The sequence below is a fragment of the Podarcis raffonei genome, chromosome 11 (assembly GCF_027172205.1).
Source record: "Podarcis raffonei isolate rPodRaf1 chromosome 11, rPodRaf1.pri, whole genome shotgun sequence".
Lineage (NCBI taxonomy): Eukaryota > Metazoa > Chordata > Lepidosauria > Squamata > Lacertidae > Podarcis > Podarcis raffonei.
This window is the reverse complement of record NC_070612.1, coordinates 64,110,394-64,127,611: the sequence shown is the minus strand read 5'-3', so window position 1 is coordinate 64,127,611 and position 17,218 is coordinate 64,110,394. Positions and strand designations below refer to the sequence as shown.

General features: G+C 44.4%; 1 protein-coding gene across 2 annotated transcripts in view; it reads right to left on the bottom strand.

Moving 5' to 3' along the window:
• The window catches only part of CEMIP2 (cell migration inducing hyaluronidase 2), a 66,818-nt gene extending 53,792 nt beyond the window's left edge, over window positions 1-13,026 (bottom strand). Inside the window, exon 1 of one of the 2 annotated variants that reach the window (XM_053407781.1) lies at window positions 12,919-13,026. The gene's annotated coding sequence lies outside the window, so the exon portion shown is untranslated. Of the gene's footprint in view, window positions 1-6,424; window positions 6,506-12,918 lie in introns of those variants that run through there. The other variant, XM_053407782.1, reaches the window with a different exon arrangement.
• Between the last annotated feature and the right edge of the window lie 4,192 nt (window positions 13,027-17,218).

The window sequence follows — 17,218 nt, the reverse complement described above, 5'->3', positions numbered from 1 at the left end:
CACATAATAAAAGATGAACAGCTCTCTCAAATGTTACGCCAGTCTTCCACTTTCAGTTCCACTTGCAGATCTGTTTCCCAATTGTACAAGCAGGCTAATGTGATCATTTATTTCCTCTATTACCAGGATATGGTCCATATAAAAACGTGGAGAGCCCTGCTGGATCAGATCCAAAGTCCACCTAGTGCAGCATCTCCTGTTTAAGAGAAAACCAGCATCTGCCCCCCACTCAACTATGGGTTGAGACCCCTGGAAGCTTGCAAATAAGAGAACGTGGCCTTGCTTCCTGCTCCCTCCAACAAGGGGTAAACCACCCTCCTAAGTATCAGCAAGTTTTAAATATTCCCTGTAACTGAGGATAATCACTGTGGGTCTCTCATTTCCTTAGATGGAATCTTGATGCCTTTAACTTGAATAAGCAAGATTAACCCTAAACCCAGATACCTTTCTATGAAGCTCTAATTCCTGTAAAAAAAGAAAGTACAGAGTATGCCAACTGAAGCCTGCTGTGCTCAACTATACACTGCATGCTCAGAAGGACTGAAACGGGCCAACAATAAAAACAAAGGAAATATAGCAGCTAATCTCAAATCTTATGCAGAAACATAGCAAGAACGCTTTCTTTGTAATTTCAAAGCTGCAGAGTCCAATTCATCACTGCGATAAGATCATTGTGCCCAACGCTTTCAGAGGAGACAATGCCCTGCCAGACAGGATCAAAACATTAAAAGGAGTGCAGGGTACACAAGTCCTTCATGTTTCTTGCCCCTGTTCCCTGTGTCACCAAGGCTTCAGTCAACATGGGCAGCCCAGTATAAAAACCAAGGAGTTGGACATGGTGTGTTTAACCCATTTCCTTTGTTCTAAACAGGAAACAAAGCAGACACAAATCACAGGATAGTCAAGTAAATTCTCTGAACATCCCAGGCCTCAGCATGCACATTTCCAAGTGTGGCAAATGCTCATAACAGTAAGAACCTATAATACAAATTATGTCCTGGGGCCATTTTCTGAGAGTCCTCTTTCAGCACAAGTGTTGGTGCTGTTCTGGAGCCTGACAAAAAACAGTATAAATTTCAGCCAAATCCCCACCCATACCCCCTAATTTGAAGCAGTAACAAAAGAATTTTTATGCCAGATTACTTATTTGTAGAGTACGTATTCTCTCTTCCTTCAGCTATTCTAATTTTGAAACTTCAGAATATAAGGTATTCAGTATTTCCTTCCTCTTTTGAATGAATGCAGAATCAGAAACATTTATAAAACTGTAAAGTCACAGGGAGGTGATCACTGAGCAGGAGATTAAAATATCTGCAGGACTCCATTGCTTTCAAAACTTTGCTGACATCTGAATACATTAATGCCTCTTAATAACTTGTGCAGCGCAAATGAGCAGCAGTTACAAAAATGATAGTTTGACTAAAACAAACAAAATGACGGGGGCCACTAGGGGAGGGAGATGTCGTATCGCCACCCCTTGGTGTGTGGAGTGCCGCAGGGCGCAATTCTCTCCCCGATGCTTTTTAACATCTTTATGCGCCCCATTGCCCAGATTGTCCGGAGCTTTGGGCTGGGCTGTCACCAATATGCTGATGACACTCAGCTCTATTTGCTGATGGATGGCCACACCGACTCGGCCCCGGACACACTGACCAGATGCTTGGAAGCTGTGGCTGGATGGTTTTGTGGGAGCCGATTGAAACGAAATCCTTCAAAGACAGAGGTCCTCTGGCTGGGTCGGGATGGCATGGGGATGAGGGACCAACTCCCTTCTCTTGCGGGGGCCCAATTAGTGCCATTGCCTTCCGTTAAGAGTTTGGGTGTAATCCTTGACGCCTCCCTTTCCATGGAGGCGCAAGTTACAGCAACAGCCAAGGCGACATTTTTCCACCTTCGCCGTATCAAGCAGTTGGTCCCTTACCTTTCCCGTCCCGACCTGGCCACAGTGATCCATGTGACAGTCACCTCCAGGCTACTGTAATTCGCTCTATGCGGGGCTGCCCTTGAAGCTGTCCCAGAAACTCCAGCGGGTGCAGAATGCTGCAGCAAAGCTCTTCACAGGGTCTCTGCCATGGGAGAATATTTACCCAGTGCTTTTCCAGCTGCACTGGCTCCCGGTGGAGTACAGGGTCAGATTTAAGGTGCTGCGTTTGACCTTTAAAGCCCTTCACGGCCTAGGACCCTCGTACCTACGGGACCGCCTCTCCTGGTCTGCCCCACAGAGGACCTTAAGGTCCATATATAGCAACACCCTAGAGGTCCCGGGCCCTAAGGAAGTTAGATTAGCCTCAATCAGAGCCAGGGCCTTCTCAACACAGGCTCCGGCCTGGTGGAACGCTCTGTCTCATGAGACCAGGGCCCTGCGGGATCTGATTTCTTTCTGCAGGGTCTGTAAGACAGAGTTGTTCCATCTGGCCTTTGGCTTAGAATCAGTTTGATTCCTTCCCCCTCTTTCTTTTTCCTTTCTCCTCCTGTGAAGAGGCTGCATCCTAATGTTTTAATGTTGTATCTTAATCTTTTAAATTGTCTTTTAATCAACTTGTTTTTATTATTGGTTGTTAGCCGTCCTGAGCCCGGTCTTGGCTGGGGAAGGTGGGGTATAAATAAAATTATTTATTATTATTATTATTATTATTATTATTATTATTATTATCATTATCATCATCATCATCATCATCATCATCTAGTCCAAGCCTCTGTAATGCAGGAATCACAACTAAGGCATCCCTGAAAGATGGCCATCCAGCCTTTGCTCTCCAATGAAGAAGAGTCTACCACCTTCTGAGGTCATGCATAGATTTGCTCTGTGATTTTGTTTTAAGTGGGTCTCTGGTGCAGGTCAGCATGAAATGAAGGCCCTCAGAAATTAAAGGCCATTGCTATAGACTTTTTCTGCCAAGCACCTTCGTTGTCCTTTAAGTTACCCACTCCCCAAGGGGAAGCAAAGTACAGACACCTGCACTTCTTAAATACAGTATGTGACATTTGTATCACTGTAGATAAAGTACCCTAATTTAAGTACCCTATTTTAAAATAGGGCTGGGGAACAGACTACTTGGCTGCAATCCTACATTTACCTGGGAGTAAACAGAGGTGCATATGGTTGGGTTTTTAGAATAGATGTCTTTATCTATCTGCCATCTAGCTGTACTTACAATTACGTTTTCATGTCAATCAATACACTGTGATATTTATATACCAGTATAAGTTCTAAGTCAGCAGCCAGGCACAGAGCTCAGTGGCCTTGTGCAGTTGCTTTGACAGCTGATTCATTTCTGGCTAAGAAGTTACTACATCCTTGTCACCTCAAAACAACTTCCAATGAGACTTTAGAATATAAAAACCACAATTAAAAAAAGAAAGAAAGTAATGCCGTAAACATACGAATCAGTAGCAAGAAAACAGCAACAGCTGAATTAAGAGGCCTGGGCAAATAATATTTTTTTAAGCTGGCACTGAACATTCAAAAACAACATGAACTAGACATATAGAGAAGGGCATTCCAGAGACTGGGAGCCAACAGGATATATTTTCCTGCCAATTAACATTAACCTCAATTAAGAGAGTAGGTTTTTTAAAAAACCAAACATTTTTCATTCAAAGTGGTACAGTTAGTCTCATTTCCCCATCCTTTGGCAGGCGGTGGGGGGCGGGGAGGGAGTAAGTACAAGGAAATATTTTCCTTCTGCTATACTGTTGTTTTGTTTAAATCTTTAATATTAATTGTGATATTTTTAATTCTTTCCTGGGACCTTTGGATGAATGGCAGACTTAAAATACCCCAGATAAATAAATGACATTTCACTTGTAACAAAGAACATCAGAGATGGAGCAGCGGGGGGGGGGGGGGAGAGAAGTAATTCATGTGAGGGTAGCATCAAGAGGGAGAGGGAGAGTTGGGGGAGTGATGCTACTCTCTGGGCACAAAGATGCAACCTAATGGAATATTTTGATTTTCCATATCAAGTTCCTTTCAAAACAAGGAATCTTATACTACAAGGTCCATGGCACATGGCAGAGATAGTGTCTGGGTTATTTGATGTACCACTGGACACAACTTCAGTATTAAGAAAAACATTTTTTAAAACCTTGAAATGGCTTGCATGCAATGCTAAGCCAAACCAAACCATGTCTAAGTCGGAATTAACCCGTGTGCTGGTGCAGTTAGATCTTCATGGCTACTCCTCTCCTCCCCTTTTCCGGCTGCACTACTGGGAGCAGGGGAGGAGAGAAGTGGCCAAGATTTTCTAACTGTGCACCAGCACACTGGTTAATTCCTACTTAGCCATGATTGTGAATGAGGCCAAGTTGTAGCTCTTCTCTATTGTCTTGAAAAAGCTATACAGGAGGAAAGCCTGCTGTGGTCCACCCATCCCTAGACACAACAATCTATTTCAGTCCTGCCACGATTATTCACATTGAGAGCTAATGGAGACCGATAAATTTAACAAGTGTCCAAACCATTTCATATGAGGTCTGTTAGATGCCAAGTTGCACGTTCTAGATTTACTAGCATGTACACAACTCTGGACACAACTACACCAGAACAAATGGCACAGTAAAGAAGCAGTTTTATCATACCTAGTGTAGTTTCAACGTGAGGTTCTACTACATCAGCAACTGCTGCATAGCATGAACTTCATTAAAATATTAAATTTCATGTGGTCTATGACTGCTAACCAAACTAGCCAAACCTTTATATGCACCTGCACATACTTTGCCTATAAGTGGTTGCATAGGTTACCTGGCATTCATCTTTTACTTTTTCCTGAGAAAAAGCACTACGTTTAGAGATATCAGAGATATCCACTGCCCCGACTGGCACACACCATAAAGGTTATCTACAAGATGATAGGAAATGCCTTTTGCATTGCATGCTTTCATATGGCTTCATGAAAGTCAAAATGCATGCGAGGTGGCTCAAATAACGTGAACCATACAACACCAAATAAGTTTTATTCTGTACTGTTAGCAGAAGAGGACATCATCAACATACTTGCTGACAATGTAATTCTTCATACTTGATCAAACAGTATGATCAAAACAAGATGAAAGCTAGTAAATTACATCTGATGAAGGGAATACAGATTAAGTCCAAGCAAGTTACTTTTATCTGAGGGTACCAGAGAACGTGGGGTGAAGAATGGGCTCCAGCAACAAAATCAGTACTTCTGGCAGCATCTCAGACAATTCATGAAAGGAGCAGCAAGCAATGGCCATAAATAGGGACACTGCCAAACATGCAAGAATTTTCATATATGTATGAGAAGCCAAGAATCCTTGCATGCTTGCGTTCAAGTGTAAGTGACTGCTGGCTTATTCCATTCACCTTTGGAGGGAGTTTTCAGTGTGACTGCCAAGTCTCAAGCAAAAGTCGGAGTGTGCATAGGTAGGATAACTGGAGAGATGGGAGAAGTCTCTTCCTTACTGTAGTGACTGGTTTTTGTTTCTGCATCACCACTTGCAACAAAGGAAGAACTGTAGCTGAGCAGCAGCAGATCCCAGATTCAAACTCCAGCATCTCTGGGTAAAGGCTGGGAAACCATGGATAGTTGCTGCCAGTCAGAGAAGACAATACTGAACTAGACTGATCCATTTAGCTGTGATTCCTGCACTGTAGAGAGCTGGACTAGCTGACCCTTCCCACTCAGTGCAAGTCAACTTCCTATGGGCTTAACAGCAACATAGTATAGGATGCCAGGTTCCTTCCCTCTCAGTTTAAGAAGGCAACTTGTAAATTGCTTCCTTCTTGCAGTGCCAAGAGGGCTGGGAAAGGTCAGGCACCTAGGAACCCATCTTGCACAGATATGGGCAGAAAGTCTAACTGGCCCAATATTTTCTACACTAACTGGCAGCAGATATCAGACCAGTGATTCGTACAGGCATTAAACCTTGGATCTTTTACATACAACACATATGCTCTACTACCAAACTTCTACAGTCCCTTCCCCAAGAGAGCAGATCAGATTCAGATTCAGAGTGAAGTGTGGAAGATTTTTTTGGGGGGGGTGTCCCTCCTGTTTGAGATGAAAAACTGCTGAGGAATGTGGGAACTGTTGATACAGGGAATTTGCAGAAGGGGGGTTGCATTCTGGGTCATTGTGCATGATGGCAGAGCACGTATAAAAATAAATGCACATTAGCGTGCCCTGCCCCCCTTTCCTGCCACTTCTGGGTTTGTGGCGCTGTGCATGTGCATGGTCACAAGTGCTTTAAACACACATAAAATGATCGTTGCCTGTACTTTCAGGTGGGATTCCACCTCATTAAAAGTCATGCTGTGCCTAATAGTTGATTAGGACGTGTTGCTCAATAATCCAATTCCACTCTTTTTGTTAGCAATAAGGAAAGTGATGAGGGAGATGCCAGAAAAGTGTGGGATGCAATGTCATCTAAGCTCTCTTCACAGGAATCCAATGCTCACCAAATGGCTCACACCCTCTAACCTCCAGGAAGAATATGCTCCTTCAGCAGGTCCTCTGGAAGCGCCCAAAGACCCGGGGGGCTTACAGAACCAGGCCGCTCTGCTTCCCTCCTCCTTTCCATATGGATTACTAGAAGACGAACGCCCGGCTCTGGCCCAACTGATATGAGGGAGTTCTGAGCAAGAGAAAAGGCAGAAAGCGGCAGCAGCGAAGCAGGGGGAGAAGCGAGCGGGGAGGCCAGGGCGCGGGCGGACCCGGCGGGGCGGGCGAGGGGCGCGAGAGGGAGGGAGCTGCGGGAGAGGAGGCGGCCGAGGCGAGGCTGGAGGGGAACAAGAAGGCCGGGCAGGGAAGGGGGCCTGGAGCCCGGCGGGGGCGGCACTCACCGAGGCCTCGAGCGCAGGCGGGGAAGAGGCGGCGAAGGAGGCGCGCTCAGGGCGGCGGGGGCTGAGGCATGGCGGGCTCCCTCCTCACGCAGCGATGCCGCCGGCTCCCCCGCCGCAGCCGCCTCGCCGCCCCGGGCCCGCTCCGCCCCGCCGCGCCCACCAGCCCCACGCCGCCTGCGCCGCGCCGCCCTCCGGGAGGAGCCTCCTCGCCCTGCGCTCCTCCCTGCGCGCCCCGGGCCAGGCGGGGAGGGAGGCGCGCGGCTGCCCCCCGAGGGGAGAAGGCGCCCGGGCGAAGAGCGGCTTCCGCCGAGAGAGGCCGTCCTGGAAGCGCCCCTGGGACGGAGCCCGCCGGGGAAGAGACCAGCCCGGCGCGCTTGGCGCCTTGGTCTCCGCGGAGCCCCCGCCCTTTCCCCCGAGCCGCGCTTCGCCTCCTGCGACGGAGCCCGAAGGGGAAATGCGGCGGGTTCCGCTGCGCAGCCCGGCGAGGCGGATCCAGAAGGGGGAAGAGCGCAAGGGGCCTGCGCCAAACCAGAAGGAGCGAGCGGGCCGAGGCCGCGCTGGGCTTCCCTCCCCGCAGCCCCGTTTCGGAGCCCGGCGGACAGGGGCAGAGCTGCTCCTTCGGCCCCGAGGGCTTGGCGCTCCCGCATCCCGCCCGCCCGCCGGGGGACCAGAGAGAAAAGCGGCCTCCCGACCAAGTTCCCTGCGGTGGCTGCCCGGATTTCTGTACTGCGCGCCATGCAGGAGTTGCCTTGGGATTTGGCCTTAAAGGGCAGCTGGGGGGATGCGCGGAGCATCTTCAGGCGCCTTCCTTATGCCAGCGCTGACTCCGAGGGAATGTTGCTCAGTGAGCAGGCCATGTTCAGTGTCCTCTGGTTACCACAGGGCCAGGTTTCCTGAAAGACTGCCTGCCCCTGTGTAGACTCAGAACGACACTCGGATCACCTGGGGAAAGTGAACTTAGAGCACTGCACCCTACAGATTCTTCTGGGGCTGTGTTCCCAGAATGGGCCATTCGGCCATCCCCTTTGCCGTACATGACGTAGCACCCGTCATTTGCTTCAGAAGTCTTGCAAAGTCCAACGAAGACTTGTTTGTCCATGCTTCCGCGGACCCATAACACACAGGACCCTGATCCATGTCCACAAATCCCTGCCAGTGGGTAGAAGGCATGGGAACATAGGGAAGTGCCTTATGCTGAGGAAGATCATTGGTCTAGCTAGCTGTTGCCTACACTAACTAGCAGCTGCTCTCCAGGGTTTTAGGCAGAGAACGTTTCCTGACCCTGCTTGGGTAGGCTAGAGATGAAGCCTGGGAGCTTCTGTGCGCAAAGGATTTTTGCCACTGAGCTCTGGCCCTTCCTCAAAGGCGTGCTCAGAGAACCCAAAAGACTCCACAAGAGGATATTTCAAGTCCTGCCACAAACACCCTTCAGAACAGCTACACACATATAAGGACTTGTGTTAGTGACATAACAAACTTTTGCTAGGGAAAAGGCTACAACCACAAGAGCAGAAACCGCAACAGAAAGGTCACAGTGATCGGCTGCAGCAGCCTGGTAACCCTAAGAAAGTGCATTGCAATGGGAAACTGGACCAGCCCTGCTTGGTTGGGAAAAGGGCCCTCTGGCCCAGCACCCTTTTTTCACAGGGACCAGCCAGATGCCTAAGTGAAGCCTGAAAGCGAGGTGTGGGGCTGAGTCCCGCTATGCTGCAAAGCTTACCTTTTGGATGTTCTGCCGGCAACAATGACTTGGGGTTCCAAAGGTGCAGGGAAGACATCAGGCTAGAACCCAAACATCCCGCTCAACAGAGCGACTCCATAGGCACACAGCCAAGCAAGGGATTCCTCATGAAAAACCTCCTTTGCCTCAGCACTAATTTCCCCCTCTTTCACCACTGGCCAAGGTACCTTGCTGGTGGAAGAGTAGCAGTACCCCAGTGGACATTGCCATACTGTGCTATTTCAGGGCCACACTTTGGGTCAGTTCTATCTTGCCCAGTATGGATAAAGTAGAGAACAGGATCATTGTGTGCAAGTTTTCCTAAAACACTCACCCCAGTAAAAGCAAATAATTGTTTCATTGTTTTCACATGCCAGCTTGTACAGCTCTGTGGCTGACAATGTAGAAGTTAAAACTGCCATCAGGTGCCCAAAAAAGCAGGTGTTGGGATTACCACCTGAGAAGTGGTCACTGTTTCTGTTTTCTTCTATTTCCATGTATATTTGTTTGACATTTTTCTGCTGCTGTGTCTTTATCAAAGTATTCACTACATACTATTTATTTATCCAAAGCAAATAAAGGAGGATTTGCACATATATGCATTCTGCTTAAATAAGCAGCATGGAATTCAACTTTTTCTTCCTGAAGGTTATATGACCTTATGGCAAAATGCCATTTTGTATGCAATTGGTATTTACAGTTTGAACTGATGCCATGTCAGAAAATTATCTTCTGGATCCAAGAAAAACAAAAAAGTAGAGTTCTTTCTGAAAATTAGAACATAAGAAGTTACAGTAATTGCACCACAATTATAATGTAGTGGATTAAATGCTATTTTAAAAAGAGCTTCACTACAAAGTTGGAGAACAGCTATTGTTTGATATGTTTACACGTTTTCAGTGGAATCCTGTGTGTATTCAGAAGTAAACCCATTTAAAAGTTACTACCAGGCAACTGGTAAAAGGGTAAAAGGTGGCGCTGTGGGTTAAACCACAGAGCCTCGGGCTTGCCGATCAGAAGGTGAGCGGTTTGACTCCCTGCGACGGGGTGAGCTCCCGTTGCTCGGTCCCTGCTCCTGCCAACCTAGCAGTTCGAAAGCACGTCAAAGTGCAAGTAGATAAATAGGTACCACTCCGGCGGGAAGGTAAACGGTGTTTCCGTGCGCTGCTCTGGTTCGCCAGAAGCGCCTTAGTCATGCTGGCCACCTGGAAGCTGTACGCCGGCTCCCTCGGCCAATAAAACAAGATGAGCACCGCAACCCCAGAGTCGGTAAGGGGTCCCTTTACCTTTACCAGGCAACTGAGCACAGGTTTGCAGCATCAATTCAATGGAAACTGTTAAACAAAAAGGTGTAATTTCTCTTTTTAATTATTGACAACTGGTAGCTATTGGGTCAGTGGAAATCTGGATTTTGCAGTCAGTTAGCTTCCTGTGAGAGGATGCATATGTCCTTAAACAGCATTGTTTGTTTCACTGAAAACATAGTAAGGTTCAGTAAGCATGACAAATATGGGCACTTCAGGTAGGGAGTAAAGTATTGGCGAAATAGGCAAAATTGGAAACAGAATGCAACAAAACTAAAACAAGTGAGAATTAGATGTCCTGAGACACAAATATTTATTGGAAAGTAAAGTGCCGCTCACTTGAGCTTTCAGTTGTCACAATCCTGCACATTCTGATACAACAGTAGTGAAAATAGTTTAATAGCAGAATATCTGAGTACTTAATTATAACTTTCAAAATAACATTGCAGAATAAAATACTTTTTACACTTACCTGGTTAGGAGTATACAAAACACTTAATGATCTGCAAAGAACTAGAAATCCTTTTCTCTCACACAGTAGTTGCAGTTTTCTGCCTATATGGACAGTCAAGAAATGAGCAAACAATCTAAGCTTTCAGGGAATGAATATAAAGGCTTGACGCTGCTAACAGGAAAAGCATTATCTGTCATCCTCTCTGTTCAGGATGTCACGGCAGATTCTTATTTTTCTGACTTACAAAAACAGGAATTGTCTCATGTGACACATCCATGCGAGCCAAATATTGTTGGTAAAGGGATTGTGCAACCATTTCAAATCCAATGTTTTATTACTATCGGTGATACTTTTCAGTGTAAAATGAATTGAATCACAGTCCTAGGCAGAAGTAGCAATTGCTGCCTTAAATGCAAAGACTTCATCCCTTACTTGAGCTAGTATATTTGGTATTGCTGATTATGAATAGATCCCTCTTTGTCTAGAGAGATGCAATTGCTCAGCATCAGAACAATGGACACAGAACCATTGGGCAGATGGTTGTACTACGGCTCAAATCCATGCTAAGTCACGGATTCACAGGATAATCACTATCTCACTTTCCCATGTGTAAAACTGAAATAATGAAATCACTGGGGTGGCATGGAGATACTGATGGTAACATTTCTTTCAGGGAACAACTGTTTTAAGTACATTGGTTTAAGTTTTATCTTCACTGTTATTTTATTTTATTTTATTGAAAAGTGGTTTATGAAAATTCAAACCAAACAAAATACCAATTCTTGCTATATTTTAAATGTTGCAATCTGCAGACTCTAACTCAGGGTTTGATGCATGCCTACTTCACAAAGTTCTCTTTTTTGACGTAGCATTAAGTCTATAGGCTACTGTGAGTATCTGAATCATGTGACATCTGGCACCTCTTTTTAGTATTTTACACTTCAGTACCTCATTGAATTAATCTGGTAACTGTGATAAAGCAAATTTTATATATGCACAATGATAAACACAACTACTTCCCCTCATTTAGAGAACCCTCCAGGCATGAGGAGTCTGGTCCTGCAGATGATGTTGGACTCCAAATTCCATCAGCTCCAACCAGTGTGGTCAATCGCCAATAATGATGGGAGCTGCAGTCTAGCAGCATCTGGGCCCAGGCTCCCCATCTCTCTTTTAAACGGATTAAGGCTAAGTCGGCAATCCTTTGCAAAGTTCCAGTGATCTCACTTGCACTTTGCAAAGTTCCAATGACCCTTGCACTTAAGTAAACACATATAAGATCACAATGCAACGGTGCTTAAACCAGTTCTTGCAATTTCACATACAGTATATCATTTGAATGTACTGACTACATTGGATGGGATATTTTAATTAGGTAATGCAGCCTCCAACAGTCCAGAAATAAACTCAGGTTACTTCACACCTGTTCAATTTTACCTATACGCCTCTTTCACAATAAGTTGTTTTCTTCCACAAATAAAACTGGAAAAGTCAAATAGAGTTTGAATATAATTGCTGATGTGTTCTTGTCCCTGGCAACTATGCCAACAATTACTGGAAAGCTAAAATGTTTGTGATGCAGTATGATTCATGAGTCCCTAGAGAACTTCTCTGAATACAGCTGCACATATGTGCAAACCTTTTAATGATACATGACATTAGCCTTTAATTCTTGAAGGAGGAGTGTAAAGCTGCAGGAAAAATAAAACCAGGAAAGCTGCCTCCTGAAATACATGACATATGAAAAAATCATAAAGAGGCATGCTATAATTTGTAACTGGAATCTCAAATTTATTTTTTGGGGTACGCATAATACTGAATTTCATTAGGATGAGATATCATGGAGGAAAGCAACTAATTTCACTGCCTCTTCATAATTGCTTTGTGGATGATTCAGCCAAAGTTCAGCACTCAAAATCCCACTGACTTTAAGTATGTTTTTTAACTGTGCTGATGCAGTCAGTGGCGTTTGAAGTTAACTACGGGTGGGTTGTGCTTTTTTTCTCTTCCAGTTTCAGCCAATGTTTTCTCCTTTACAAAAACTTTCATTCCATATTTCTAAATTTAATATCCCTTGTTTTAATGCTACAAAAATGCACTAACAAAACAAGCCAGATGGACCAACTTCAGCTCCTACCTCCCCTAAAACTCACTGGGCCATGCAGAAGAATGCCAAAACCAATAAAATATTATTATTTGCTGCTGTTCCTGCTTCTAATAAAAATCTCATAAGCAGGGATTCTTTGACAACAATGCAAGATGTACATAAAATACATTTTCCTCCTCTTTTTCTTAAAAAGGCTATTATGACTTGAAAAGATATGGTCATGATTAGAGCTAATTTAGGATTAAGGCCATACATAGCTAAGAAGTAGATCATCTGCCTTGTATGCATAAGGTCAGTCACTAGGCTGATCTCCTGATGGGACGGGGGGAAAGTCCAGGCTGAAATCCTGGAGAGCACATTCCCGTCTCCCCACACACACCGCCCTGCTTCCAAAGATCTTATGGCTGTTTAGAACATAAAAACACAAGACACATAACATAATAGCAAAAAGCAAAAGCAACCCCCGTCTCCCCAGCGAGGTGATTAGCAACAGCAAAAGCAGTCATCTCTTTGGCAGTCCCTTACCAGAACAGAGGACGGGAGCGCCACACGTCACTCCAGTCAGCAGTGACAGCAGCAGGCAAGCAAGCAAGCGGGAAGTTGAGCCGGGTGGGTCCTCTGTGTTGTACTTCCTGGCACAGTAGCTATGAGCTTTTGTTGCTGTTTTGGCAACAATAAAAATAGATTGGGGAGAGAGAGGATCGTCCATCCCAACACATATGATTACATCCGCTGATTCAGAATGCCTATTAGCCACAAGCTGGTTTCCATGGGAGCAGCATGTGAGATGATGGGATGTAGCCTTAATTACTTAATAAATGCAAGGGCTTTGTCTATTATTTATTTATTTGTTGCATTTACAGCTCACCCTTTTCTCCAAGGAACTCAAGCTTCTTTCCCTCATTTAACCCCCGCAACAACCCTGTGAGGTAGGCTAGGCTGAGAGGTCCAAGGTGAGCTTTATGGTCAGGTAGAAATTTGAACTCTGGTCTCCCAGGTGCTAGCCTGACATGCTAACCACTACACCACAGCGGCTCTAGGAAACATGCAAAGTCAGGAGCTGTTGCTGCTTTAGAAGGCAAAGAACCTTGCCTCCTCCCCTACAGAATGTGCTTACTGGCACCCCAGTCAGATGGGTGGGGTACAAATAATAAAATTATATCATCATCACAGACATTGGTGGCAGCCAGATCTCACAGTAGGCCTTGAAATCGGCACACATGTTGATCAATGCTATTTCTATCAAGTCTCCAGTCTGAAACATTTTGATATGCAAAAGGGGAAAGACTGAACATCCAAATTTGACAGGAATCAGGTCAGGTTATAAGTTTCAGTTCAATTTCTTTTGCCACTTCCAGTGGTTTTATGTCAAGACAAAAATACTCAACTGTTTTTGCTCCTGCTACCTTCAGTACGGTAACAACACAGAAAGAAAGGGGTGCACCTTATTTAGCAGCTCAACATTTTGGCCTTTTAGAGCAGTTATACAAATGACAGATTGGATTTGTTTATTATATTTCTGTGCTGCTTTTCATTCAACGGAATGGCCAAGCGACTTACAAACAGCAAATAACAATAACATAATAGAACATCATAAATACAACAGAAATTATATAGAAAAATTAACAAATAATTGGTTAAGCAATTACGAATCATTAGTTAGACAATTACAATTTATAAAACTATTAGAAAAACAACTGAAAAAAATAAGCTAAACGGCTCAATTGCAACAAAAGTCATATTACAGGATTCACAAAGTACTACAGCATTCATAACCTTTAAACAATATTAACAGCAACCAAAAAATAAAGTACCGTAAGCACTGTTGAATTCATACATATTCACTCCCAACCCGTGTGACTCCTCATCTTCCACTCTATTTGGTTAATTAGAAGACACACGTCCAGATCAAATGACTTTGCCAGGAATATTTATCTAGGTCCCACTGATCTGTGTCCCTTTACTGTACATGGGCTTCTTTCAGAATACTCGTTCTCTTCCTGGCTCTCAAATGAAAACCACTTTAAACTGTGAATTTGCTGCCTTGTTATGAGTTACGTGATGAGTCACTGCACAGAACCCAGGCTAGCCTCAATTTCAAGGGTTTTAAGCACAGACACCATATTATTTCAGTAAAGGAAAAGATACTCACTTCATGGGGGTAAGATAACCATTTATTCATTGAACATTTTAGCCAGCTCCTTATCATCTTCAAAACCATTATGACAGGTGACAAACTCCTCTAATCTAACTAAATAGCTGACAGGTGGGGGTGATCAGCATAAAAAGCAGTTTCTGGCTTTTTTAAAACATGAACAGTGTACCAGCCATGGGCGTAGCCAGGATTTTTTTGGGGGGGGCAGGCTTTTGTTAGGGGAGACAGAACCTCAGTTAAGTATTTTTATTGACTGGGGGGGTAGTTTCCCCCCTGCACTACCCCCTGGACTACACCCATGGTTCCAGCACATGGCATCTGGGCTATCTCTCTCTTCTGAAGCTAAAATCATTAACTGCTATACAGGAATTCCTGTAGTAGGGGGTAACTAGATGTAATTCTATGTAGCAGTGAAAACCAATATGGATGCATGATTACAGCTTTCACATAAGATAGTGCATCAATAAATTGATGTGCAAATATTTTTACTTAAGAACAAAATCTGAATTTGAAAGTTTTAATTACTTACAACCAATAAGCAAATTATATAAGTTGTATGCAAAGAAATTAGCTTGAAAAATTACTTTGGAAGTCAAGATTTACTGAAAGATGGTATTTTTTAAAAAAATAAATTACTGTAACAGCAGCTATAAGGGTGATATATTGATACTTTCTCTCTCTTCTATTTGCCTCAATTTAGAACGTATTACTGGTAGGTACTTTGAAATGTCTCATTGTTTCTGATTTAGGAACTACTGTTACAATGTTACTAAAAGTGTAAAATAAAAATCAATTTATAAAATCCATAAATATAGTAACACAAAAATTTAAAATAATCTTATTGGTTTTAAATACCGTACATGAAGTTGACAAGTTATATATGGGATTTAAAGTGGGGATTTTTGGTAATTTGTTTAAACAGGGTAGTTTTCCCCTCTTGAGTTTTTAATTTGTAAGACTCAAACTGGGTTTTTGAGTTTTCATGCCTTACATGCATGCATTACATAAGCTTCTGGTTGGTTACAAACACTTCTAGGAGAGTTAACTATTATTAGTCATTCCAGCAATATGTCAGCAGAGGGCACGCATATTCATTCTAACAAAGTCCAACAGGTTTGATTTAAGCTACACTTCAAAACGCTGTATTTTCACTGAGGTGCTTCAGAAAAAAATGTAAATCTCTCAAACTTAGAAGTCAGAGAGAAGAGTTCTAGCTTTGCCATCTTTCTGAAGTGCAGTGTCATTTTTCATGGTAGCCGTTAGACTGTTGCAGCAAAAAGAAAGAATCTTGGGGCGCCTTAAGAGCTGCAAGATTTGTCATCACTTGAGCTTTTCAATGACTCCAGTGCAAGCAAGGTTATGCCACAAGAGACGCTAGAATCTAACAGCCCCGCTAGACCAGACCAAAAGCTTATCTTAGTCTAGAATCCTGTTCCCACAGGGATCAATCCAATGCCTATAGGAAGCTCACCAGATTTGGGTGCAACACGCCTCTCCCAGAGGTAATTTATAAACATGGCGTAGACAGACTTATTCTCCATGAATTTGTCCTTTTCAAGCTGACCAAGTTGGACAGCCCTCTCTGTATCTTGTGGCAGTGAATTCCATAGTTTAACGAAGTATTTCCTTTAGTCTAAGCAGCCCTTAGGATACCAAATATAAGGAGAGAAGTCTTACTGGGAGCGTTATTTTACAGACATTGCAACCCTTGCACCTGAACAATGTCAGTGAAGTGGGCACAGGACGAGGATAAAAACCTGCCTCAGCTCTGATCATTTATTTGCCCAGAAGGTCTGGTTGAGCTTGGTGCTCACATTACTGAAGCAGCCTACATCAGACTCTTATGCCCGTCATGGCTGGCACCTAAGTGCAGTGTTTTGTCTGCAACAATCCATTCACAGATCTCCATTATGAAACTGGCATTTTTAGCCCACCAGAAGAGTAGCTTATGGGTTAAGCATAGTAACAAAGCCCACCCATTAGAGGCCCAATAAACCAAACTTCCGGGTTAGCGCCATCGACTAATGGCGGATTCCCTCCAAGCTCCGGAGGGAATCGGCTCCGCAGGATTTGGGTCTTGCCGCTGCGGCGACGCAGGGACCCTCAGAAATCACAGGCGCTGAAGCCTGTGAACCTGGTGACTCGGCGGGCACCATTTGCGCCCCCCCGACGCACGAAGGAGCCTTTTTAAAGGCTTCGGAACGGGGGACGGGGCGAGTGGCGCGGTGCTGAGAGTCGACTGCTTCTCCTGCGGAGTGAAGCCGCATGCCATGGTCGGAGAGCGCTGACTTCTTCTTGTGAACAATTGGACTTTAAAAGCAACAACCCGTGAGTAGTACAGAAATTGGATTTGCAAAGAAAAAATTTTTTTGAATTAGGCACGATCGGGGAAGGCGCAAACAGGAAGTCCGTCTCCCCGTCTTGTAAATAATTTAAAGCAAGGACCTGCTAACTAAGGTCGAGAGAACTTCTTCTTCTTTATTGGGTAAAAGACATTAATTTCACGATTTGGCAGTATAAGTAATTTTACTGGAGGATAAGAGTTAATTTTGAGAGCTGAAGTGCCACCCCCCCGGACCCGGGAGTGATCCGCGAGAGAGCCTGTTGAGGAGATATAGAAGAGTTTAACAGCTGTCAAATTAGCTGTCAAGAAGGAAAAAGAGAACTTTG